The 27,171-nt window shown below is 46.1% G+C and overlaps 1 protein-coding gene and 1 non-coding gene across 9 annotated transcripts in view; one reads left to right on the top strand and one right to left on the bottom strand.

The window, feature by feature from the left end:
- Plekha7 (pleckstrin homology domain containing A7) overlaps positions 1 to 27,171 on the top strand; it is a 188,172-nt gene that overhangs the window by 75,834 nt on the left and 85,167 nt on the right. The window lies entirely within an intron of this gene.
- On the bottom strand, positions 16,150 to 16,260 carry LOC142851517 (U6 spliceosomal RNA). The gene has a single exon (XR_012910829.1). It is a non-coding gene; the product is annotated as a U6 spliceosomal RNA (small nuclear RNA).

Raw genomic sequence — 27,171 nt, 5'->3', positions numbered from 1 at the left:
TGACTCAGGAAATACAGCCTTTGTGATATAATGGAATCCTAGGTGCGAATGTGGCCTGACATTCCACGTTACCTGGGGCTGTGTTGTGTTGTTGAAGTCTTTACAGTGTTGGAGGCAGATTCTATTGCTCACATTTTATTGATGAGGAAGTTGAATTGTTAGCAATTATTTGGTTGCCTCCATTGAAACCATCATTTGAGAGTCTCTGAATTCAAATTTCCTCAAATGTATTTCTTCATTGACCCGTTCTGCTATTGTAGGCAAAATCAGGCATAAGTTGTAAAATGAGTAGAATGTTCTTATTGGTTCCTTGTTCTTTTGGGGTCTCTCCTTCCCATCATCCCACAGGCTCTGGAGCTAATGGGCAAACACGCTCTTGTCTCTAACTTTTGAATGTCTCTTGTGTGCAACTCTCTTACCTCTCGCCCTCACTTTTACCTTTTAAGAAGTTGTCTACTGGCTGGGGAGATGGCTTGGTTAGATAGAGTGCCTGCTGCTCAAGCGTGAGGACCTGAGTTCAGATCCCCAGCACCCACTGAAAGCTAAGTGTGGCCGTGGGTGTATGTTACTTCAGCTAATATTGGAGCTCTCTGGCCAGCTTCTGAATTCAGCCAGCTCTGGTTTCAGTGAGAGATTCTGTCTCAAAGTAAGGCGGGAAGGTGACTTTGACCTCTGACCTATATGCTCACATGTACAGGTGAGTGCATCTGAACATACACACATGCATACACATACGTACCTCCCGGGGGAGGAGGGGACGAGAGAGAGAGAGAGAGAGAGAGAGAGAGAGAGAGAGAGAGAGAGAGAGAGAGAGAGAGAGAGCAGGAGAGAGAAAGTAAAAAAAAAAAAACAAACCCAAAGGTATCCTTTTGATTTGGTGTTGGGCAGGAAGAGTCTGGTCATTGGGCTCAGCACTTCCAAAGGTTCCAGGTCTCTGACTCTTCAATGAACACTTCTCCTTCATTTTGCCTTTGCTTCCTACCATCTACCAGGATGCACTGTGGTTTGAAGTTCTCAAAATGTTAGAGGAAAAAAAAATGCCAGAAAGAAGAAAGGAACAGAACACCCCTGGAAAACAAGGGCTCGCGGCTGTGGTGTTTTCAACTCAGAATTGCTCATTGCCAGAGTTGTGCTCGGGCCCAGTTTGTTTTTGTAGTTTGGTAGCTTGCTCAGAAGCAAAGGCTGCATCCTTGTGGACTGTTCTCTCTTTTAATGATAAAAGCAACATTATGAAGGTGTGACGTGAAGCAATAAATTCTGCTTTGGGAGGAAAAGTGAAAGCAACAGGTAGGACTCCAGGAGTAGGGAAGGTAGGAGCTCTAGGAGGCACAGCGATCCTACGGTGTGTTCCTGAGCCTCCGCCCACAGCAGCCTGATGAAGTATGTCGTCAGAGCAGGTGACATTCCCTTCATTTCACAGCAAATTGCAGTGACTTGCCTGAGGCCAGGTGCCCTCACACCCCCACCCCACCTCCTCACACGCACACGCGCACACACTGAATGATGCTTGGTGCTCTGACCCGACTTAGGTCAAGGTCAAACTGTGGCAGGCAGTCTTGCTTAATAGTTTTAATAATTTTCCTTTCAATAATATATTGTAAAGCTTCAATATTACAAAAGGAGATAAAAGGGAAGAACTGTGGATAAGTCTGGAGATAAGCACTTTGCATCTTGGAGCTTTCAACTTTTTTTTTTCTCTTAAGGAAGTGGGGGCATTTGTTTTTGTGGGAGGGGAGATTAGGTCATTATTACCTCTGGGCAGATTGGTTTTGTGCCTTGGAACAGGTAGTCTTTCAGGTACTCTTCCTATAAGCCTTGTTTCCTTATGGAGTCAGGTCACTCTGACTGTCTCTGCACTGTGGGTGGAGAGAAAGATGAGCAAGACATTCAGAGTGGAGTCTGTGCAGTCTGCTGGTGCCCACAGGCACACAGTGACACCCAGTATCCAGGCATGCACCACCACCGCCAGGCCATCCATTCTTTTTAAAGAAATTCTCTACTTGGATTATTTTGCTTGTTTTGGTCATTTGATAATTAATATCAGACTATCAAAACTGGAAGGGATAGAAAAGTTTTGACTCTTGCCTTTATCAATAGGGGAAACTGAGTCTCAGAACTGACTGGAATATACAGAACATTTCTAATTGATCCAAGACCTTCAGAACTTAGGCTCTCCCCTCCCACCCATTTCTCAGGGCTCAGTGAAATGCTGTCATGCAGGGGTTCATACTTATTTTAACAGTTGCACATATCAGGGTTTTTTTTCCCCCACATAATTTGCAAAATAATGCAGCTAAAACTTGAAGCTCCTCATTTGGCAGTTATTATGGCTTTGGATGTGGCCAGAATCTGTGGTCTATTTAAAGAAAAAGTAGAAGTACAGGTTGGGCAGGCTGAGTACAGGCTGAGATTTCAGAGGCAGTGTGTGGGTGAGGTGTGGTTACACTCTTCCAGTGAGGGAGGGGCTTGCCTGTTGGCTTTAGTACTTAAGGGACGGAAGAAGGAACTAGCGCTTAGTGAACCCCTTCTGTGTGCTGAGTGTCTTACTGTGAGTCAGCGAGGTGGCCCTTGGTATTCAGAAAGCTCCAAAGGTCCCTACACCCAAGGTCAGAGAGGACGGGAAATGGAGTTAGGGTTCAGCTCTCAGCCTGCTCCAGTTACTCATTTTAGCATTTAGTTTTCCACAGGTTGTGTGCTGGGACCCAGCCATCCTTTTGTGTGGGCTGGACTCCTGTTGAGATCCGACTTCTACAGTACTGGGCTCAGGTGGCAGTGAATGAGGCTGGGTTGCTAGGTTGCCGTCATAGCCTGTTAATTTAAGGCTTCATTTTGATAGAATTTCAAAGACTGGAATTTATCAAATCTGACTCATGCGTTTAAGTGATAGATTACTTATCCTTCTGACATTTGGCTTGTGTTCCCGTTGTGGTGATGCCACATGACTCCAGGAAGACGAGGTTCGTGCCTGTCAGTTTCTCTAAAGGGTAATTGTTACATGGGTTTTGAGACTCAGTCATGTGTCTGTGTTTCCAGCATTCAGAGAATCAACAAGAGCCTATGAACATCCGTTTGCAGTTTTGTACCCCGTCCCAGCCCCGCCAAGGGCTGCCCGTTACTGGTGTAGTGTCTCAGTAGAGCACAGTGGTTATTACAGTGGTTAGCTCAGCTCACCAGCAGAATGAAAGGGGTTTTACTGTGATGTTCCCATAGTGCCTGCCACCGAGCTTTCGTCACTGCCTGTGTGCTACCCACAGATGTTGTGACAGCTGGACCAAGTGGCCCCAAGATACCCAGATTCTAATCCCAGAACCCATGGATGTGCCGCCTCCCGTGGTAAAGAGAGTTACAGGTTGAGGGAGGGAAGGAGTTTGGATTACCTGGTGCCTAGACAGAGCAGAGAGAAGGAGGAAAGGCATGACAGGTGGTGGAGGGATATGGGCTGTGGGTCCAGGAACATGGGCAGCCCCTGGAGGCTGACAGAGGTCAGAGGTGGATTTTGCCCTTGCCCTTCTGATAACCTGCTGATACTCTTGCCCAGTGAAGCAGATTTTGTATTTGTGATCACTAGAGCTTTGCATTCACGAGTGTAAGTGTGTTAGGTGTGTATGGGTGAGTGTGTTTTGTTACTCTTCTGTTAGTAGATCTTTATCATACTTATCCGAAGAGAAATTCAAGTTTGTTTATGAGAAAAGTAAGGTATCTAGTAAATTCTTTTTAAAAAAAATTTAAAAATTAAGTTTGATAAAATTAATTTTTTAAAATTAAATTTATTATTGTAACTATTATTTTGAGAAAGAGCCTTAGTATTTGGCCCAGATTGGTCTCAAATTTACAACCCTTTATCCCAGTGGATCTCAACCTGTGGGTCATGATCACTTTGGGAATCAAGTGACCCTTTCACGGGGTCTATTATCAGATAGCTTCCATATCAGATACTTACATTACCATTCATAACAATAGCAAAATTAGAGTCATGAAGTAGCAATGAAAATAACTCTATGGTTGGGGGTCAACACAACATGAGGAACTGTGTTAAAGGGTCATAGTGTTGGGAAGCTTGAGAACCACTGGTCTAGCCTCTTCTTCCCAAGTACTAGAATTTTAAGTGTGTACTTCATGCTCAGTTTATCACCCATTAAGGTATTGGTTTGTTTGTTTACTATATGTCTGTACACACATGTGTGCAACAGTGCTCATGTGTAGGTCCCAGGGATGGGACTCAGGTCGTCACACTTGGTGTCCAGTGCCTTTACCCACTGTGCCACCTCTCCAGCCAACCCTTTGTTGTCTGTTTTTTAAAGCTCACCATTTCTTTTAGACTCTTTAATGTCAATGTATAGGTGTCTAATTTATTTAACTACTATAGTCATAATTATCTGTTCCCCTATTTACAGACATTCAAGTTGTTTTTGCTTTTTATTAAACCACTGAAAAGAAACCGTGAATAATTTCTCCTCTCCCTCTCAAAAAAAAAAATCTCATATTCACACTGTAGCCTGGGCAGACTTTGAATTTTTATCCTCAGCTTCCTGAGTGTTGGGATCCAGACATGCGTCAGCTGTAATCAAATTCTTTTTTTAAAATATTTATTTATTTATTTATTTATTTATTTATTTATTTATTTATTTATTATGTATACAATATTCTGTCTGTGTGTATGCCTGCAGGCCAGAAGAGGGCACCAGACCCCATTACAGATGGTTGTGAGCCACCATGTGGTTGCTGGGAATTGAACTCAGGACCTTTGGAAGAGCAAGCAATGCTCTTAACCTCTGAGCTATCTCTCCAGCCCCAGTAATCAAATTCTTATAATAAACACTTAAATTTTAAAAATGTGATTATTTTTACTTATTTGTGTGTGTGCATGCATCTGAGCACACCTATTAGTGTGTGTGTATGTGTGTAGAGGGTGTATGAGGCTCTGTATGACATGGCTGTATGTAGAGGTCAGAGGGCATCCTATGCCAGTTGGGTCCATTGATTCACCACATAGGTTCTGGGTATGGAACTCAGGTTGGGATTGGGGGCAACTGCTTTTGCCCGCTGAACTCTCTCCCCAGCCTGGCCCTTTATTTTTATATTGCAGACTCCTATCCTCCTGTGACATTTAACACAATTTTTAAGAGACTTATTTATCTGACTTATGTTTGTGGGGATTTGTTTGTTTGGTTTTGGTTTTGTTTTGACAGGGTTGTACTACATAGCCCTGGCTGGTCTCGTGCTAGCTATATTGCCCAGGCTGATCTTGAAATTTCTGTAGTCCACTTGCTTCAGACACCCGAGTGCTGGGATAATGAGCACACGCCACAGTACCCGGCCTGGTGTAGTTTGGTAAGGTTTCCTTCTCACTAGATTGTGCCGTTTGTGTTGTTTTCAATTAGTTTGTGGTAGCACGGCACGAAACGAACGCTACAGACAGATCCTGAGGATTCAGCCTTGCAGTTGGGGCTCTATAGAGTTTACAACTTTTCAGGGCAAGAGTTCCAACGGCACCTCAGTTCCAGTCCTAGGTCTGCTTCTTTATAGATTCAGAGAAGGCCAACTTTTTAGCCTCAGTTTCCCAATCTGTAGGAAGGCCGAGAGGTCTGCGGTGAGTGGGAAGGGGATCCTGTGAACTCCAGGACACAAGCTGTTGGTGTATCTCCAGAGTGGATGCTCACAGGCAGCTCCCCTCCTGATGCTCAGCATCCTTCAGTGTCCTTGAGGAGGGTTGGGGGACTTGGCCACAGGGAGCCATTGAGGTATCCATGGAGAGCTACTGATCTACATCCGTGGAGAGAGTGAGGCAGCCTGTCTCACAGCATCAAGAGGATGAAGTATAAAAATATAGAGGGGAGGTGTGATCTACGTCATGCTCTCTGCATGGACACCCTTGCTAGAAGTGGCTGAGAAGACACTTTCCCTGACATGGGGAGGTTGAGCAGGATTTTATCCCAGCCCTGCCACTTAATTTCCTTTGGTGTGACTTAAGGGAAAGAACCTTGAATTTTTTTTTTTGGAACGAAGCCAAAAGTTTCTACTTTGTAGACTTTGAATGAGACCTGCTGTGCCCCAGCTACACTGGGTGAGCAGTTGGCAGGGACCGACTCTTACTCTGGAATGTTCTCAGGGTCATTCCAGGAGGCCCTTCTGAGCAGACCCCTCCTCCCTCTCCTGCTGTTCACCCCCACACTGGGTGAGATGAGCAGAGGGGCTAGACAGGAATTGGGCACCCCAGGCTCTCTTGGGAAGGACGCCTGTGCCTCCGAGAGGAGCCATGATGTGTGGTTTCCAGGTGCTTCAGTGGGCACGCCAGGCCGTTCTGGAAGGCAGACTGTGTTTGTCTTGCCAAGTACGAGATCGAGTGTCAGCCTTTTGCTTTCTGGGAATAATGTCTGTGCCGATGAGGTGGACTCAGTCATGGAGTGTTGTCAGGGACCAGGCTCTCCACCTCTCTGCTGTTTCCCACCTTGGGAATGCTTTCTGGTTATTCTTACTTTATAATATTTGGAAAATATCCAAAAGAAGAAAATAAGAATATATACCTCCACACCCAGAGATAGTTACTGCTAATTTCCGCTGTTGTGTTACCCCTCCCTCCCTCTCCTATGGTGTGGATGTTTTGGGGTCACTCACACTCTTATAAGTAACCCTTCACCCATGTTCTGTAAGTCAGCCCAGTAAAATCATTGGTGCCTCAAGTTGGGTTTTAGTGGATCTGTCCACCCTACCCCTGTCCTGGGGGGTAGCCCAGGTTATCCTTGAACTTGCTGTGTATAGGATCCTAGTCTTTCTGGGCTAAGTCCTGGGGCTAAAGGTGTGTGTGACAGGCCCAGTCCCCCCCCCCCCCCCAATCTCTGAAGGTTGAACTCTTGCGTACTGTGTGGACCCTGCCACAGCCCACACCGCAGCACCTCTATTCTTGTCTAAAACGCACAGCTACATGTTTGGCAGAGCACAGCTTTTAATGAGTCTCACACACTTGTCACACAGCCAGGTCATCGCAGCCTTGAAGCGTTTCATCGGCTTTGTGATGGTGGTTGGTGCTCCCTGCCCGGTAGACCTTTTCTCCTGAGTGGTTGGTGCTCCTTGCTCGGTAGACCTTTTCTCCTGAAGGGCATAGAATATTTGACTTTCTCCTATTTTCTTCAATTCTTTGGACTTGATTTTCTAGTTCGTGCATGTCAGTGGTGAAGCGACTCTTGGCAGTCAGGGTGAGGCCCCTGCTTCTGACCATTGTGCACTGATGCTGCCTCCTTGTTTCTTACCCCCAGTCCTGGGGGACAGTACAATCAGCCTCTTGTGGCTTGTCAGTGAAATTTAAGTAATGGGTCAGCCTTTCCAATGCTTCCCTCTTAGTCAGGAAGTTCGCCCGTGGATCTAACCTAAATCTCATCTGCTGCATTTTAAATCCTCACTGCTGCTGGCTCCTCTCAGTGAAGTGGAGCAGAGCAGAAGCACACACCATCTTCAAGCAGTCCAGCTTAACTCCGGCCGCCAGCCTTATGTTACCCTGGAGGAAACTTGAGGGGCTCTGGCTAATGCTGTCACGACTGGGGGGGCGGTCTCCGCATCAAGTTGCCACTGATAACGCCAGGTAGGGTTTCTGCACCCCAGAGAGGCCATTCTGTAGAGGCCATCGTCCAGACCTCCCCTGCCGTCTACAGAGCTTGTGGGGCAGTTATCATGCAGGCTGTGTGGGACACCGTGGGTCTCGCAGATTCATTCTCTGGGAAAAGATGTGATTGGGGTCGCTGATGGAATTGTCTCCCAAGAGATTTGACTGAGATATTGGTATACATTGAAGAAGGATGCTCCCAAAGGGATGGGCATAAGGTTTGTTCTGGTCTCGGGACAGCTCTTGTAAGTGCGAGAGGCTGGGTCCAGCCTGGGCCACCCACCCTGGCCAAATAGCAGCTGGAAACAGGCTGGGCCACCTCTCTTAGCTGGTGTCCTTCTTCAGGAGACCCGAGCTTTATATCCAGAAAGGAACATGCTATTGTAGAAGGGAGATGCTTGCAGAGAGCTGTAACTTCGAGGGCAGCCAGAGTGCCCTTTGTAGCCCACTTGAGCATTTTAGAGTTGGCTGACAACAGCCCCATCAGGGTGGAGCAAGTCTCTGAGGATAGAGTTTAGGACTAGAGGCCCCCCAGCCCCTGGGGGATTACCTGCTGTAAGAGATGGAGTCAGTGTCCTCAGGGACCTGGCCCAGGCTGGCTGGCCTCCTCCAGCTGCATGCCGTCCTTCCTTTCCTGGGCACCAGCAGATGCCACCTCCTTGTGAGCACACTGATGCTATGCTTGGGTGAATAGTCCTAAAAGGAGATGCTAGTTCTTACAAGGTACTGTTTCCTTCCTTGACACAGTCTAATGCTGGGCTGAAATAAAACCAGTGTCTCCTGTGCTCCCACCTTAACCAGCCACACCAGGCTGTCACTCCCTCTTTTTTTTTAATTAATTAATTAACTAATTAATTTATTAAAGATTTCTGTCTCTTCCCCGATGTCACTCCCTCTTTTAAGAGTGCATCTTTCTGCCTCCTTTCTTTGTTAGCCCAGAGTCACTTCTATGCTGAATTTCCCTGGTGCTTAACTCTAAGTTGGAGCCCAAGATCCCCTCTGCAAAGTCTGTGCCCATAAATGCTATCTCTGGCTATACTATAGTGAGGATTCCCCGGGTAGATACCCAGGAGCTGTTGCAGAGGTTCTGTTTTGGACTGGGATATTGTTTTACAAAAAAAAAAAATGCTTTTGGTCCTAATGCACTCTGATTCTCCTAAAGTTATGAGTAAGGGGTGCCTGCCCCTGCCACACCCTATCAGTGCTGTCCTTTATGGGAGGACAAGCATCTGAGACCCAAGATGCCTACAGCAGAAGTCTGTTTCATATGAACTTGGGAAAAAGAAGGGGGAATGACAGCTGAAAGCCCAGGCTTTCCTGAGTGGGGTCAGCTTGCTGGGATGTTTTTGTGGATATCCCCGTGGAGGCCGTGCTCTAACTGTGTTGCTCTGCCTGGCACTTGAGCAGCTGATGTGGGCAGGATGAGGATGCTTAGTTCAGGTCAAAAGATGAAAAAGAAGAAATAGGATATCATTTGCCTCTCTGTGGTTCTTCAGCCAGGGCCTGGAATCCTCTCCCTCCCTTTTCCTTTTTCTTTCTCTTTTAGCTCTTTGGAGGGTGAGGATAAAGCTGTAATACCAGACCGTAAGTTTTTGATTTGTGCCTTAGAGAAAAGACAAGTCAAAGGATTGGGTGCCTGCAGCGTGGTGGCACTCTTCCACCCTGAGGCTCAGGTCAGCCAGCTTCCTGGAGAACGTTGTGGATACCTTTCCCCAAAGGAGTTAACAGGGGGCAAATCACTGCTGGGGTGGTGTCATTTGCCATGCTTGGGTGTGTCCACGCATCTTTCTGGACTAGCTCATGACTGTTCTCCGTGGCTGGAGCTTTGCTCTGTGTGGGCTGTTTTTGTGGGGCAGCTGCTCCTTTCATCTGCTGGGCTGCCCCAGCCATCTCAGCCTTGCAGAAGCTGGCACTCCCTGAAGGAAGAAAGCCCTAGTTACCTCTAGGCTAGCAGTGGGGTGCCAGTGTTCCCAGACTTGCAAATCTTGCCTAGAAAAATTGAGAGTCACCTGCCCACCTGCACCGTTTCAGGCTGCAGTTTGCGGGTTACCTGCAATCACAGCCAATGCCCCGGTGATGGTGACTACTGCAGAGTTTCTAGGAATAGATTTTATTTTATTTTATTTTTTTGCTTTTTCGAGACAGGGTTTCTCTGCGGCTTTGGAGCCTGTCCTGGAACTAGCTCTGTAGGCCAGGCTGGTCTCGAACTCACAGAGATCCACCTGCCTCTGCCTCCAGAGTGCTGGGATTAAAGGCGTGCGCCACCATTGCCCGGCTAGATTTTATATTTTAGGGAGACTCCAAGGCCATTGTTTGGGCCCAAGAATGTTTGAGAATGACTACGTCACATTGCCCCCTATCTTGTTTTATAGTAGAGAAATGCAATGTGGTTAACTTGCCCAAGAACCTGGAAGGCTAACACCATCACATCAAATTTGCGTAATGTTCACACTGTTGAGAAGCCTGGCCCATCTTTCTGCTGCTCTTGTTTGCTGAGATCATTGTCTGGGAGCAGATTATTCCCTGTTGTGGGGAGCTGTCCTCTACACTAAGGAATGACTTTGTGTGTGTGTGTGTGTGTGTGTGTGTGTGTGTGTGTGTGTGTGTGTGTACCATATATAATACACTAGTAGGCCCTCCTCTTTGTAAGTATGAAAAATGTCTCCAGTGTTGCCAAACATCCACTGGGGGCAAAATCATCCCAGTCAAGACCACCAGTTTCGTGGGAGAAGCTGTGGCTCGAGCTGCTCCCTGATAGCTTTATGTTTGGGGATTTTACTTTTATAATCTGCATAATTGGCTTCTTCCCGGCTTGGCTAATGCACAGGGTTGCACACATAAATAGAAGTCACACTGCATATGAGCTCTCCCTTCATCTACATCTGGGCCCATGGAGGAAGGCATAAATCAATTTGGAAAGACCTCTTGCTTTGGATTCTAGTCTGTGGCTTCTCTGCCAGCCCTGTGCTTCCCAGCTGTGCAGTCTTGGGCAAGTCGCTTCCCCTTCTCCCCGTGCCTTGCCGTAGATGATTTTGATGAAAAGAAGTGTTTGTTGTCAGTGAGAATGAAGTGACACCTTGCATGTGGAAATGTTTATGAAACATTACTCATCTATTAAGTGGCAATGATAAAATTCAGGTCTAATTACCACCACTTGAGACTTCTTAGGTTTGAAAGTGCAGATCTCAGCACAGTGATTCTAGTTGTGATATTGGCCAAGTATATTATGCTTCTTGGAGTTTTATCTTCTCCCTTCTCACCTTAAATTTAATCTTCCTCTTCTCCCAGGTGACTATTGCAGGGCCTTCTGGGGCCCATTGTCTTGCACGACTGATCAGTTGGCTTTTCATTTGACTGACAGAAACCAGTTTTCATTATTTATTTATTTTTCTTTTAACGGTGAATTTCTGAAAGGCTGTCAAATGTTTTGTGAAAACCAAGCCACTCGACACCTCAGAGGGTCAGGTGAAAAGCCGGTATGAGCCTGCAGAGATGCTCTTAGGTGAACCTGAAGCACACTCCACCCATGTAGTCTTTCCACTGGCAGGTGAGAAACAGCCCAGAGGTGGGCTGCATCCGAATGTCACAGGGTAGGGTGAGACGGAGGCCCAGGCGCTCCAGGTTCTAAGGCTCTGGTGTGACAGCTGCACCTTCCAGCTGCTGCGTCAGATGGTGGGGTGGGTCAGGAAGGACATGCAGGCTGCTGTAGCTACTCTCAAACCCTTCAGGTGCTGCTCTGTAGGTCTTGTGAACCAGTCTTGCTCCAGTAACTTATGAATGGGATTTTATCAGAATATACATGACACATGTGTGATTGTCTTAGAACATCTCAAGGGAGAAGGCAAGAACATAAAAGGGGCTGGGTGGTGGTGGTACATGCCTTTAATCCCAGCACTTGCGAGGCAGAGACAGGTGGATCTCTGTGAGTTCGAGGCCAGCCTGGTCTACAGAGAGAGCCAGGACAGGCTCCAAAGCTGCAGAGAAAAACCAGAAAATAACAACAGTAACAACAAAAAAGGTTCCTGTGAGGATGGATGCCTGGCAAAAATAATGGTCACAGGAGCTGAAATCTTTTCATTTTCCCCACATCCTTGAGCCTTGGTGTCTTAGTTAGGGTTACTCTTGCTGTGCTGAAACACCGTGACCAAAAACAGTGTTGGGAGAAAAAGATGTATTTGGCTTACATATCTTGAATCATAATCCAGTGAGGGAAGCCAAGGCAAGAATAGAAACCTGGCAGGAACCTGGCTGGAAGCAGGAGCTGATGTAGCGGCCGTGGAGGAGGAGTGCTACTTACTGGCTTGTTCCTCATGGCTTGCTCAGCCTGCTTTCTAATCAAACCCAGGACCACAGTGGGTTGAGCCTTCCCACATCAATCACTCATCAAGCCCTACAGGCTTGCCATGTGCATTGCCATGTGCACAGTCTTCAGATATTTTCTCAGTTGAGGTTCCGTCCTCTCAGGAGACTAGTTTATGTCAAACTGACATAAAAACTAGGCAGCCCATTTGACCAGTTCTTCTACTGAGGGTTGCTCTGATAATGTGGCCTTTCATATTAATGGTGATGTGACTGATACTTATGGTTGAGTGTTGTTTACGCCAGTGCACATGTGGTCAGTCATTATTGCACACCTCATTTCATCCACACATCACCTCACAGGGAAGGCACTGTACTCTCTCCATTTTGAAAGTGGGGAAGCAGGTTGAATGGCATACTTAAAGTCACACACTGGGAGAAATGAGAATTGGATCCCTACTGTTCATGAAGCTGGCGTGGCCTCCTTCCTACCCTGCAGTTACAGTGCCCCCACCTGCAGATCAGCCCCACTCATCAGTAGATGCTTACAGGCTTCTGTGTTAGTGTGCCTGGACTGCTGTTGCAAAATGCTGGGTGTCTTAAGCAACATAAGTGTTTTCAGCCTGGAGGCTAATGGTCAAGGTGTCCACATGTTTGACCTCGGAGACCTGTGTCCTAGGCATTCAGGCTGGAGGGTAATGGTCAAGGTGTCCATATGTTTGTCGTCAGAGACCTATGTCCTAGGCGAGCAGGCTGAGACCACCTACTTCTTCTAGTTGTCAGCTCTTCTTCCTCTCATAAGAGCCCAGTTATATGTGTCTTATTTGTTTTGAGACATGGTCTCTCTGTGCTGTCCAGGCTGGTCTTGACCTTTAGAGCTCAAGAAATCTCCTTGCTCTTTTTAGAGCTCAAGAAATCTCCTTGCTCCCTTTTAGAGCCCAAGAAATCTTGCTCCAGTCTTGTGAGCAGCTGGAACTTCAGGTGCCATTGCCATGTCTAGTCTAGGGTTCAAATTCTAGCTCAGTGACCTTTTGAGTGATCTCTCCTCTGAATATGACTATATTCTAAAGTCCAGTGGGGGAGGACTTCAAATGTGAATTTTATTAGGGGACATGGGTCAGCCTACAGCAGCCCTGTGTGTCAGGTACCCATTTTGATGGGTGACACCCAGCTTGGTAAGCTGCTGTTTGACCCCTGGCAGTACTAAGCCTGCCGACACAGGGAGCCTCAAGACTACCTGCTGTCTGGAATCACACCTTTATCCACAAGGTCTGCATCTACCTGGACAAACCTGTAACCTTCTGGAACCTCATCTTCCCTACTGTGGAGTCAGGTCTGCCTTGGATAGATTAAATGCTTCCTATTCAATGAGGACTACCGAGAACTCAAGAACAACGGCAATGGGTTTTTGATCCTACTGCACGTACTGGCTTTGTGGGAGCCTAGGCAGTTTAGATGCTCACCTTTCTAGACTTGGATGGAGGTGGGTGGTCCTTGGACTTCCCACAGGGCAGGGAACCCTGATTGCTCTTTGGGCTGACGAGGGAGGGGGATTTGATTGGGGGAGGGGAGGGAAATGGGAGGCGGTGGCAGGGAAGAGACAGAAATCTTTAATAAATAAATAAATTTTAAAAAAAGAAATGCAAAAAAAATGCTTCCTATTAAAAGTGCTGAGGCTAGGGGGCACTCCTGTAATCCCAGCATTCGGGAGGCAGAGGCTGGCTGATCTCTGTGAGTTCAAGGCCAGCCTGGTCTACGTAGTGAGTTCCGGGACAGTTAGGACTATGTAGTGAGACCCTGACTTAGGGGACAGGGGGAAGAAGATGGACTGTAAGTGCTGAGCTCAGGGGGGTGTGACTTCCACCCAGTACTTGATCCCTGGCCCCTGGGGCTCTGGGGATGTAACACAGAACCGGGTAAAACCCACCACTGAGAACTGACTCTCGGCCGGCTTCTCCAGGGCTATTTCTACTTCTCTATCCTCTTGGGGGATGTGAGCAAAAGAGCTTCTGGCAGCTGTTTCTTGTAGATGCAGAGACTATGTCCTGCTGTCTACTAGGAGTGAGAGTGGGATGGAGGCTGAGATGGCTTAAAAGGAAACTGCCTATCAGATGTTTGGGTTATAGTGACCTTGAGGAAAGTAGTTTAGACTCATTTTCACTAGGGTAGAAGTATTACATCAGTGTACAAGGAGTCAGAGAGTCAAGAAATTGGGGGCTACAGCAATGGCTCGATGGTCCAGAATGCTTGTTCTTATAGAGGATCCAGGTTCAGTTCCCAGCACCACTTGGCAGTTCACAACTATCTGTAACTCCAGTTCCAGGATGTCTAACATACTAACATACTCTTCTGGTCTCTGCAGGTACCAGATATGCCAGATATGTAGGCAAAATATTCTTACATAAGACAATAATTGAGAGGGGGCCAAGATGGAGGGGTGGGGAACTAGAGAGATGGCTTAGTGATTAGTGATTAAGAATGGGAAATGTTCTTTCTCACGGAGGAGCCTTGTCAGGTGCTCACAGCCATCTTTAACTAAGGCTCTAAGGGATACCATGCCCTCTCTGGACTTGTGTGTGCCTGCACTCACATGTACACCACTAAAGAGAATCTGGCTTGTTTTTTTAAAAGAAGGAAACCAGACCTGGTGATACACAACATACTCTTAGCACTTAGGAGGCTGAGGCCAGAGAATTGTTATGAATATTAGGTCAACAAAGACTCAAAAGCTCAAAACAATAAACCAATTAAGCAAACGAACAGGTGAAGCGCCCATGTTCATTTCAATCTGTGTGCCTCTGGAGCTTCAGGGAAAGGCTGAAAGGATCCCTGTTTGCAGTAGGTGCACTCGCTATGGTGCAGTGTGGCCGGGTACGTGGCATGGCTAAGCTGCCTTCAGCCACCCTGTACACACAGCCCCGTGCTTTCTTTCCCTTGCTTCGTCCTCCACTCTTATCTAAACATTTCGTATACTCTCTCATTTTAAAGGCCAAAAACCTTTGCAAGCAGTACGTGCAAAATGTACTTATGAATTTTAATTCTTACATAAATAACAGGTGGCAGAACACCAAATTAGTATCACTGGCGGTGGTTATGGGTAATTTACATCTTTATGGCTCCCCTCCCTCCTTTTCCCATTTCTTCCCTTTCTTTTCCTCTTTACTTCCGTCCTTTTTCAGGACCCTGAGAGTCCCAGGCTGCCCTAAAGCCCCTGAGTAGCTGAGGATGACCTTGAACCTCTGATTCTTCTACCTTGATTTTCCAGATCCTGGGGTTTATGTGGTGCTGGGGATCAAGCCTTGGCTAGGCAAGCCCTCTGCTAACTGAGCCACATCCCAGCCTGCTTTATTTTCTGAATTTTCCACAATGAGCGGGATCTTCACAGAAACCGACAGAAGAGATAGAATCCATAATTTCAGGATGTTAGATCAGCATTCTTGATCTGCTTTTATCCATTCATTTCTTGTATTTCATAAACATAGTTGAGGGTGTGTGGGTGTATGTATATCTTATTTGGCAACTTTATACATGTACATAATGCATTTTGATTCTATTCATCCCCCATTTCCCTCTCTGGTTCCCTCATTCCCTATGGACCCTTCTTCCCATGGTTCACAGAGTTTAATTATTGCTGCTTGTGTGAGCATGGGCAGGACTCACTAGTGGCTATAACACTGAGAAAAATGATCCCCCTCTCCCCACAGCCAACTGTCAGTAGTCCTCAGTTAGGGGCAGGGCCTCAGATCCCCTCTCTCCATCCTTGCTGGAATGTTGACAGGGAGGGAGCTCCCACCTCAGTTATAGCTTGATTTTTTTATGTCCTGCAGCCAAAATGTGTGGTATCTCCAGCAGTCGGGTCTCGCCATCTAGGAGGCTATGTTTGAGATACCATATGATCTTGCCTGGTTTTCACTGAGTAAGCACTTAAGCTCGGAATCCCTATGTTATTTAATCAAACAGAAACACCTTTGGCATAGCCCTTTTTTGAGGGTCAGACACATACGTAATTTCTATTCTTTGACTGTAAAAACAGCTTACAACCATGCTGACCAACTTCTGAAACAGACTATAGAAATGTTGATCTGGAAAAAAATTATGGTGAAATTTGAGATTTTATGTTCCATTAATGGGGATGTAGGAGGCCCCCAGCACTTGCTTGTGTCTAGTGAATGAGGGACATAGTAGAGCAATGCATTCCTATAGAATTGTAGATAACTTTGATAAATGCTAAAAGGAAAAAATGAGGATTTTTTTAAAATATGGAACACTTTACAAATTTGCATGTTATCCTCATGCAGCAGCCATGCTAATCTTCTCTGTATTCTTCCAATTTTAGCATGTATGTTGCTGTGTTTAAAAAATATAGCTATTTTATATGAATGGATGCTTTGCATGCATCTGAATTAACCAGTTGAGTGCAATGCCAATGGAGGCCAGAAGAGGGCATCACATCCCCAGAACCAGAATTACAGATATTTGTTAGCAACTATGTGGGTGCTGGCAACTGAACCTAGGTCCTTAGCAAGAGTAACAAGTATTCTTAACTACTGAGCTCTCTCTCAAACCTTAGGAACAAGGGGATTATTTTAAGGCATTGGTGGTCCGTCCAGAGGAACCTTAGAAGAAGTTGAAAAGTGCAAGCCTGTCACACATTGACAGTTTCAAGGGCTTGGGGAAGGCTCTGCCGTTTCACCTGTCAAAAACACCAGGAGAGATGGCACAGAGGTTAAGAGCACTGACTGCTCTTCCAGAGGTCCTGAGTTCAATTTCCAGCAACCACATGGTGGCTCACAACCATTTGTAATGAGATCTGGCGCCCTCCTCTGGCGTGCAGGCATATGTGGAGGCAGAATGTTGTATACATAAATAAATCTAAAAACAAACAAACAAAAAAACCCACCAGGGTAAATAGTGATCTACACAGTTGTGCAGCAAGGATATAGAGCTTGCTTTGGCTTTGGGCCTTGCAGACCAGTCAAGTGGCAGCAGTACATTCTGGGTCTCCAAAGCAGTAGGAAGAACAAATGCCAGAGGGCTGATTGCTCTCTGACTGTGCGCTGTCCAAATAAATGGCTTCTGGAACCATGTCAACTTGTGGGAGAAGGCTTTTCTCTTTCTTTTTGGCTTGACTCTTTGGGTGTTGAATGGCAAACAGACTTTTTCTGTGAAGAGTGTCTTGTTATTCTTACTTGTGGTGAGGTATAATTTAGACCTTGTCAGAACAGCTGTCTTTATTCCGAATTTGAAGCCACTGCTCTCCTTCCTTTTCTGCTCTGAGCTGTTTACATGGCAAGAAGCGTGCATAGAGGAGACTTCCCCTCCTCACTCACAACTTGAAGAGGAAAGCAGAATCCTTTAGGACCCATAGCAAAGAGATATAGATCCCAAATACACTCCTGTTTGTCCACTCATCCTTGTGACTTGTTCGGCCAGTTATCCATCACTTGATGTTCGTGTGCCATGCAGTGTCCGGCTATGCCAATATCCAGTGAGTAAGACCTGCTTCCTTCCTGTTCAGTAAGAATTCAATGAGGTAGCAGACACATGACTCCAAAATCACTTATTACATGTATTTATTTGTACCTATGTGTGTGGTGGGGGTTGCTACAGCATGTCAGTGAACCACTTGCAGGAGTCAGTTCTCTCCTTTTATTGTATGGATTCCAGGGATTGAGCCTGGGTCACCTTGTGTGGTGGCAAGTGTCCTTACCCACTGAGCCATCTTGCTGGCCTACTTAAGCTCTTCCAAACAAAAATTCAGAGCTTAATTCAGTGGGTTTGGTGCTTGGATCAGTATTGAATGGGAGAAGAGCAAGTTCAGAACTGACTTTGACAGTGATAGATAGCTAAGAGGAATTGAAAATGGGCTATTCTAACTGCGGGTCTATCCTTCTGCTCCTCCCCCTACCTCCTTTGGTGCTCCCTGCCCTGTGTTTCCAGTTTCTGCCAGTTATAGCTTCTCCCTGTGCGTTGAACTGTTTGAAAGGCTTTACGGGTTACAAAGTGTTAACATCAAGCTTGTTAGTAACTGTTGTGTGCAGGGCATGTGTGTCCAGCTGTGTGTTAGACACACTGTATCTCAGTGTTCCCTCTCTGGTAGTTAGGTTACTATCTGCATGTAAATCAGAAATAGAAAGCTCATAAAAGGTGACTTGCCCAGGACAGTTCAACTATAAAAGACATTTGAATTCAGATATTGGTCCTGTCCAAAGGACTTGCAATTAAAATTTTAATATATATTTATTTTTATTTGATGTGTTTGAGTATTTTGCTTGCATATGTTATTTGTACAGCATGTGTGTGCAATGGCCTCAGAGGCCAACAGAGGGTGTCGGATCCCCTGGGACTAGAATGAACAGCTGATTATGAGTTACCACATGGTGGTTGGGAATCTAGGTCCTCTGAAAGAACTGCCAGTGCTAACTGCTGAGCCATCTCTCCAGCGCCTAGGACTTGCCTTTTTTTTTTTTTAAGCTTAGTTGGGTTAAATAAGATATATAAATGTTCATTGAGCACACAGGAAGATGCCCAATAAATGTCGTTAACTATTGAGGAAAGTGTGGTGACTCTTGACACACAGATGTCTCTACGGTAGTTGTGCTGTCTGCTGGTATGTGTACCTTCCATCACAGATGGTACCCACCACCACCATCACCCTAGGGATGGTGAACCCAGCAATTCTGTGCTTCTTCCCTTTTACCTGCAGTGGCAACATAGCACCAGAGTACAGCTGTCTGCCCTCCCACACCCTGTTGCCCCCTGCCCATACTATCCTCACATTCCTTTCAAGGACAGGGTCTCTTTTGTAGGCCAGGTTGGCGTAGAGCTTGTGATTCTCCCATCTCAACCTCCCAGAGGGCTGGGGATTCTGGATGTGAAACATTGTGTTCAACTTTGCATCACGTTCCTTGCTTCCTGTGGCTGTTACTAAGTAAAACATGGGTTACTTGAGCATAAAGTGTTATGATGCTGAGATAGTTCATGTGATAACCAAGGAGATGCCAGGTATTGAATGGACAGGTCACATGTACGACATGGATTCGATGAACAAAGTGTGGTTCACATCTGGGGTGGGATGAAGCACACAGTGCAAGATTTTATTATGTGGTTTAGAACAGCAAACAGCGTCAAACTTAGGAATTGTTTATTTGTAAACATTTTCCATTTAACATTTTGGGGTTATAGTTGAGAGTGAGTACCTGAAAACATGGAAGGTGAAAACTCAGATTGGGGCATTCTACATTCTATTTGTTTGTTTGTTTATGCTTTGTTTGTTTTTTAGATTTTGGTTTTCAAGACAGAGTTTCTCTCTGTAGCTCTGGCTATCCTGGAACTAGCTCTTGTAGACCAGGCTGGCCTCGAACTCACAGAGATCCTCCTGCCTCTTCCTCCCAAGTACTGGGATTAAAGATATGCACCGCCCATATTCTGCATTTTAAAGATGAATAGTTCATGTGGGGAGCCACTGAGGAAATCAGTTTGATGCGTCTCAAAAGCATAAATGTAGAATTCCCATAAAACTGATGAATTCCACTCCCAGGAGAATGAGAATGTAAGCTTCCACAGAAACCCCTTGTCCACAACAGCATTATCTGTGGCACCCTAAAAGTCTAACCCTATGTCTGCCAGCTGAGCGAAAAATGGGATATATCTCTGTACAATGGAATATTACTTGATAACAAAAGGGAGCAAAATACTGGGAATGCTATAAAGATAAGCCTTAGCAGGTTTATTCTGAGTGATATGATTCTGCTAGTATTTAGAAGAGGAAAAGTTAATGAAGGCAGAAAGTAGATTAATTGTTGCCCAGGGATGGAGTTAGGGGGTGATGGCTAGAAGATTAGGTAAAAGGTCTTTTTAATTTTATTTTTTAAGATAGGGTCTTGATGTTACTCAGGCTGGTCTTGTATTCAACTGGTCCTTTGTCTTAGCTGCATCTACAGGCATAAGGCAAGGTACCAGTGTGGGATGGGGCGTGTTCTTAGTGGGGCAAACTGACGTGATGACTGTACCACTTGGAATGTACTCAAAGCTGTTATAGTGAACTTATAAAATGGAACCTTGATTGACTTGTGAACTGTATCTCAATAAAGCTGTCCTTGGCCCATGCCTTTAATTCCAATACTCAGGAAGCAGAGGCAGGTGGATCTCTGTGAGTCTGAGGCTAGCCTGGTCTACAAGAGCTAGTTCCAGGACAGGCACCAAAACTACAAGAGAAACCCTGTCTCAAAAAACCAAACCAAATCAAACAAAACAAAAAAATCCAAACAACTGTCCTCTATGCTCCTTCCACCCCAACAAACATGCCGGAAAGGATCTTGCTCACCTAAACGACAATAGAATTGAAAAGAGAGTGATTAAGTCCCACACATTTTTTTTTAACTTTTGGCTTTTATTAGTTTATCTTCAACAAAATCTACTGGGACAAAAGGGCTTGCTTTAGCACAAAATTAAATATTTAGCTCTCAGGTGATTGTGTCAGTGGACCTAGAAGTAATATTCCCCCCTCAGCTTTTCTCCATTTCTAGCTTTTTTCCCCTAAGGACTGCATATTGCTTTTTGTAAATAACAAGCAAAAAATAAACTTTCATGAAATATATATTCCATTGGGTTATGCATGACTTCTACCTGGTGAGCAGCTTAAAGATTAAATTTAGAATTTTTATTCTAGGAAGCTAGTTTTCTTAGGGAAAAAAAGTGACTGATCTCATATTGTCCACAAACTGGCCTGACAAACACAGTGAGGTCCTGCTTTGGAGCCTCCTGTCTTTTATCCCCTTCCTTTCTCTCTGTCAGACCACTAAGGACCTGGACCAGTTCTTCTCATCATTTTGGTTTGTATAAATTTGTATGGACTTTGTGACAAAGAGAAGATGACCTTGATGGTGGTGGAGCTGAATGGTCAGGTCAAGAGGAAGAGACACACGGGGGCTGGAGAGATGGCTCAGAGGTTAAGAGCATTGCCTGCTCTTCCAAAGGTCTTGAGTTTAATTCCTAGCAATCACATGATGGCTCACAACCATCTGTAATGAGGTCTGGTGCCCTCTTCTGGCCTGCAGGCATACACACAGACAGAATATTGTATACATAATCAATCAATCAATCAATAAATAAATAAATAGAGGAAGAGACACAGCAAGCTACACCAAAGTCCAGGAAAGAACCGTCACAGTGTCTGTGCGCCTGAGACCGTATTTCGCTCTGTTGTCTAAGCACACTTGTTAGGCCAGCATTGCATAGGCTGCGTGTTTGAGAGCAGAATGTGTAGTCACAGTCAGAATGCAGCTGAACTGTGCACAGAGCATTGGCAGCGTGGAGTATGACCTGCGTTTCTTGAGCTTACAGATAGCATATCTGGGACATCAAAACCTTCCTGCTCATTTGTGCAGGGGTATCTGCTTGCATGTAAGGTCTCTGTGCCATGATGGAGGAGGGTGGAGGGCAGCTCCACTGAGTGCCTGCACCATGCCCCTCATTAAAAAACCGTATGTATCTGTGTGTATCCAAGCATGTGTGTATTGCTGTGCACATGTGGAGGTAAGAGAACAATTTTCAGGAGCTAGAAATCTCTCCATGTAAGTTTTCTGGGGTGTCAGGCTACCAGCAAGCCTACCAGCTAAGCCATCTCACTGGCTAACATTGGTGTTCCTAGCCCTCCATTTATTTAAAAGGCCTTTAAAATAAAAATGTTTTCAGTAAAACCCAGTGTCATCCACTCTCCTCCCCACTCCCGCCCCCAAAATCCTACTGGAAGTTCACATAGAGCAGAGTGAGCCCTCTATGCAGGTTGGTGGGCTGCGGATCAGGAGCTGTGCAGAAGTTTCTAAAAGCTGTTGGGATAATACAAGTAAGAGCTACAAGAGCCTGGGTTTAGGATGGAGGAGGGAGAGGAGCCAACATATGCTTGACAGATTTTATAGGAAGAGAGGACCAGGCCTCCTGTGTTTCTTGGGGCAGAACAATAATGACTTGGTTTCACTGTTGCTATTTACAGCTCATATCCATATATATGCATATATATAAAATGACCATTATTGCTTCTCACTGATGTGGTTTACTATGGTGTTCTTACTTCTGTCTTCCAGGTAGGAAGGTCTACAGAAGGTAAAAAGCTAGCCCCTATCACACAGGGCGCACCACAGGGATCCAGATCTGTTCTGTCCAAAGGCCGTTGAGCAACAAACCTAATGAAAGTGTATCAGACCTTTTGAGTTTATGGCTGAAATAAAAATAGGTAGGAACCCTGTTCTCAGTCAGAGCCAGAAAATTAAATTGGAATGTTTACACAGCTTCATGATGTTAGATCAAATATCCAGACAAATCTAAATTTATGAGCTCTGTAAAATCTGAGTTGTTGAGAAGGATGGAGACTGGGCTTTGTAGATGCAGGGGTAGGGTCATGTGACTTGGTGAAAATATTTTTGAGTTCCCAAACTGTTCCTGGTCATGTATTTCTGGATGACAGTATCTGGATGTTTTCTTACAACTGATAAAAAGGGGAAAAAAAGGCCTTAATTAAAATTTCTATTGTCTTTGCCACAAAGGAAGGAAGACTTTGGGTGGTTGTCATGGTGATGACTGAATACACCAGGAGTGGGTAGTGATTGCTACCCAGAGCCCTGAAACGAGCATTTGCCATTTTCCTCACTCCCTGAGAGGCCGTCAGTACCAAACTGCATATTTCCTTAATAGCTTTTTAAATTCACATTTAAGCCACATGTGTGCCTGCGGGGGCAGGCCCTCCCACGACAGCCACAGTTGCAGCCATGAAGGCTGAATCCAGTTCTAATTGCTCTCTGTTCCCAAGGCAAAACCAGCGGATGCAAGGTGCTGGGGAGAACTCAAATAAGGCGATTAGCAACCAGCAGCCTTTCTGGGTCACTGAGGAGAGGTGCATCAGCCCTACAGCCCTTCCCTTCAGAATGAGGAGACAATGCATGGCCACTCTGAGTGCTGCCACCAGGCCTCCCATCCCTTGGCACTGGGAACTGTAGCCACCATGCAGCTTGTTGGCCTGTCGGGAGGAAGAAGGGGAATGGTGGAGCGCAGTGCGTGTCTCAGTCACGAGATGACTTTTCCAGTGGAAGGGAAACCAAGTCCAGTAAGAACAAATGGTTTTTCTATGTTTTACTTCTTTCTCATTTTCCCCACCCTCTGTGTGTGTGTGTGTGTGTGTGTGTGTGTGTGAGCATGCACTAGAGGTTGAACTCTCAGATGCTGTCCTCTTTGTGTTTTGAGGCAGGCTTTCACACTGACCCAAGGCTCTCTGATTTGCCCAGGCTAGCCTGATGGATGGCCAGTGAGCTCCAGGGATCTCCCTGCCTTTCCTTCTCTGGTTCTGGACCTCTTGCCTGTGCAGCAAACATTTTACCGATACTTAGCAACCCTCAACCCTACCTATTTATTTTTAAAATGTGATCTCATAATATTGTTCAGACTCACCTCAAACTCCTGGGCCCAAGCAGTTCCCCCAACTCCACCCTCACCCACAGCCCCAAGCAGCTGGGATTATAACACTTATCCACATCTCTCCTTTAGACAGTTTTGGGGAGTTCTCTTCTTGGCTTGGCCAGTACCCAGGTAAGCCTGCGAAAAGGTAGACCTTTGTCTATTTGTAGGTGGCTCTTTTGTTGTCTACCTGTGACAGTACTGACCAAGGCTGTCTGCACCTATGCGTCAGCCAGGATGCTGCTCATGATTTGCTTTCTTCTGCTGTAGCAGATTTCCCCTGGAGCTCTCTGTTCTTGGTTCATTGATTAATAGTCACTTGAGGAATCACAGGGAGGCATTTAACATGCATCAGATACCATCACTCAGCAGAGAAAGCCATTCACTGAGCAAGCTCACTGCTGTCTGTGTCCTTCCCTGCCCACACAGCTTGACACAGGGGAATGGAACTTGGATTGGGAAAGGCTCGGTTTCAATGTGTGATTCAGAGGCAGTGGTGTGCAGCGTATAGTGGGAGGTGCTAGGAGGGTGCATCATGCACTCATCTCTCTCTCTCTCTCTTTCCTTTTTTAGTTTTTCTAGACAGGGTTTCTTTGTGTAACAGTTCTAGCTGTCCTAGAGCTCACTTTGAAGATCGAGCTGGCCTTGCACTCACAAGGATCCACCTGCTTCTGCCTTCCAAGTGCTGAGATTAAAGGCATGCGCCATCATGACCAGGCTCATTTCTTTACACAATCCTCTTCAAAAGCAGGAATCCTGGGGCTGGAGAGATGTCTCAGCAGTTAGGAGCACAGTCTGCTTTTCCAGATGACCTAGACTCAATTCCTAGCACCCACATGGCAGCTCATAGTTGTCTGGAGCACCAGCTCCAAGCAATTTGACACCTTCACACAGGCAGACATACATGCAGATAAAACATGAGTGCACAGAAAATAAAAATAAATAAATCATTGAAAAAAACCAGGCAGGAATCCTTGCTAGTGAAAACCATCAAATTCTGGGCTCTTATTTGCATGCATCCCAGAGTGCTGGGACTTCCATGGGGAAGTAGAGGCCTGGGGGTTGTTTCTAGGGGGTGGAGAATCTAGAAAGAGCAACCCACCCTTCCCTCTTGCCTTGACAATATAAAAAACTGATTTGTGCCTTGTTGTCTTTTTCCCTTTATGAGGTCAAGATCTCATGAAGTCCACACTAGTCTAAAACTTGATATATTCCTGTATATCACTTTGAATCCTTGATCCTCCTTTTCCCACCTCCTCAGTGAGAGGATTATGGGGTGGGTGCTGAAATACAGACGTACCAGGGATGGATGGAACTCAGGGCCTTGCGCATGATGGACAGGCACTCCGCAAACAGAGCCGCCTTGTCTGATGGACAGTAGTCCAACCTTTGACCTCCGCCCAAATCTTTTAGGTCAGAAGGCCTGGCTCCAGCCCTCTCTAGCTGTGTGACCTTCTACAGATTTCTTAGTGGGTTTTTGTTGTTGTTTTGTTTTATTTGAAACGGGTTTCTCTGTGTAACAGCCCTGGCTGTCCTGGAACTTGATTTGTAGACGTGGCTGGCCTTGAATTTACAGAGATCCACCTGTCTCTGCCTCCTGAATGTTGGGATTAAAGGTGTGCGCCACCACCACCACCTGGCTCTCTTAGTGGCTCTTATTCTCAGTTTCCTCCGTGAAATGACAAGAACAGCACCTGCTTCTAGGGTTAGATTCAGGTGGGAGATGCCTGGAATAGAAGGCAACACAGAATGTGATATAGGGGCTGGGGAGAGGGCTGAACACTTAAGAGCACTTAGTGCTCTTCTAGGGGACCTGGGTACAGTTGCCAGCACCCACAACTACCTGTAATTCCAACTCCAGGGAGACCTAACACCCTCTTGACTTCCATGGACACCCGTACTCAGGTGTGTGTGTGTGTGTGTGTGTGTGTGTGCGCGCGCACACACACACACACACACACACAGAGAAATATGCATAATTAAAAATAATAAATGTTTAAAATAAAAGAGTGTGCTCACTAGAGTTATTATTCTGGATGTCCGTCTTGCTCTGGTATCTATGTCTACCACCAGTCTCCAGACTGGCTAGCTGTGGGAGAAGGCGGATAGCCCACCGTGGGCCCTTTCTGGGGATGTGGAGAATCTGCAGGGCTTTTTAGGGTGGGGCAGTAGACCCCAGTGAGAACATTTCTGGTTCACCTTCTTGCTACCAGACATCACAGAGAAGTTTTCTATGAAGTCTACCCTCTGTTGGGGGAACTGAAGTCAGAGCCCAGTTCTGGCTTGATGCCTCTCTTTTGCTCCCTCCTCTCTCCTACCCCGCTGAATGTCTTGAAAAATCAGAAGGAAAAAGAAAGGAAAGAAATAACTAGAATCAAGATAAAAAGTTCTCTCAGGGTGTTGTCTGTGCTCATGCTGTATACGGTGGAAACTCTGGATACTTGGGGTCCCTGTGGGTCAGGCCCGGTTTTCCTGCTGTGCTCCTCAAACAGGACTCCCTTCCTGAATGGGCACAACTCGGAAATAGAGCAGGAAACTGGTTAGGTGGGGATTTCCAGAGTCATCCCATCCCACCCTCTTCAAAAGGTGTTTGGAATCTGTTTCCGCAGATGCAAGGTAGAGCAAGGTCCTTCTTCCCTGGGTCCTGTGAGGATACCGGCTGGAGCAGGGAGAAGCACTGTCCTTAGACTGTCAATTCTATTGTTAGACATCCCTTGAAGTGGACACCTAGTAAATAACAGGTTTTACCAGGCAGGAGGTCTGGGACAGGGAGGTTAGGTGCTGAGTAACCTGATCCTTGGGGCCATCTAGGGTAGAACAACACAGAAGCTACTACAGGAGGCTCTTCCCATTGGAATGTGACCAGCCCACTTTATCCCCTACACTATGATAAACAAAGACCCTGGGGATGTCCCTGGACTCTGGGCACCAGGAGCCCACAGATCAGTGGTTCCCTTTCACTGGGTTTACCTAAGGCAATCCGAAAACACATTTACGTCACGATTCATAGCAGTGGCAACAGTACAGTTATGAAGTAGCAACAAAATAATGTTATGGTTGGGGTCATCACAACATGAGGACTGTATTAAAGGGTCACAGCATTAGGAAAGCTGAGAGCCACTGCCTCAGATCTATGTGCAGATTTTCCCAGGCACAGCCTGGGTTTGACAGAATGAAGGGCTAAAGGTCAGGATTTAGCAGGCCACCGAGTGAGCCCATGTGCCCACTCTGCCTCTCGTTGGTTTCCTCATTACTATACTGCTCCTACTCTCAGGGCTTGGGCTGTTTCCTAGGTTCTGGAGAGGCACCACTTCCCCCACCAGAAAATTTTCATGCCCAACAATGTAGAGGTAATTCTAGGGAAAAGGGAATAAAATTAGTCTTTACATTATTTACCTTTTTATATTTTGTGTATGAATGTTTTGTCTCTTGCACCTGTGGTCCCCAAAGAGGCCAGAAGAAGGCGCTGGCTCCCCTGGCACCAAAGTTAGAGACAACTGTGAGCTGCCTTAGAGGCTGGGAACGGAACCCAGATCCCCTGGAAGAGTAGCAAGTGCTCTTGCCTGCTGAGCCCTCTGCGCAGCTCCAAGAGAGGATTCTAGAAAACATCCCCTTACAGGGCAGCAGCCGGGTGTGCACCAGAGGACCTGCCTCTTGGTTGCCATAACCACACAGTAGGGTGCAGAGGAGGCCACAAGTCTCAGAAGAAGCATTTGGCACTGGACTTCAAGTCCTGCAGTGTGTAGTCTTGAGCCAATGTTTTCTCCCCTTTTGTGGTTATTCTTAAAATGAATAGTGACCTCTGGGGATTGTACATAACAGCCGTT

The sequence above is a fragment of the Microtus pennsylvanicus genome, chromosome 5 (genome assembly GCF_037038515.1).
Source record: "Microtus pennsylvanicus isolate mMicPen1 chromosome 5, mMicPen1.hap1, whole genome shotgun sequence".
In the NCBI taxonomy this organism is placed as follows: domain Eukaryota; kingdom Metazoa; phylum Chordata; class Mammalia; order Rodentia; family Cricetidae; genus Microtus; species Microtus pennsylvanicus.
The sequence above is the reverse complement of the archived record's forward strand: the minus strand, read 5'-3'. Positions and strand labels throughout refer to the sequence as shown.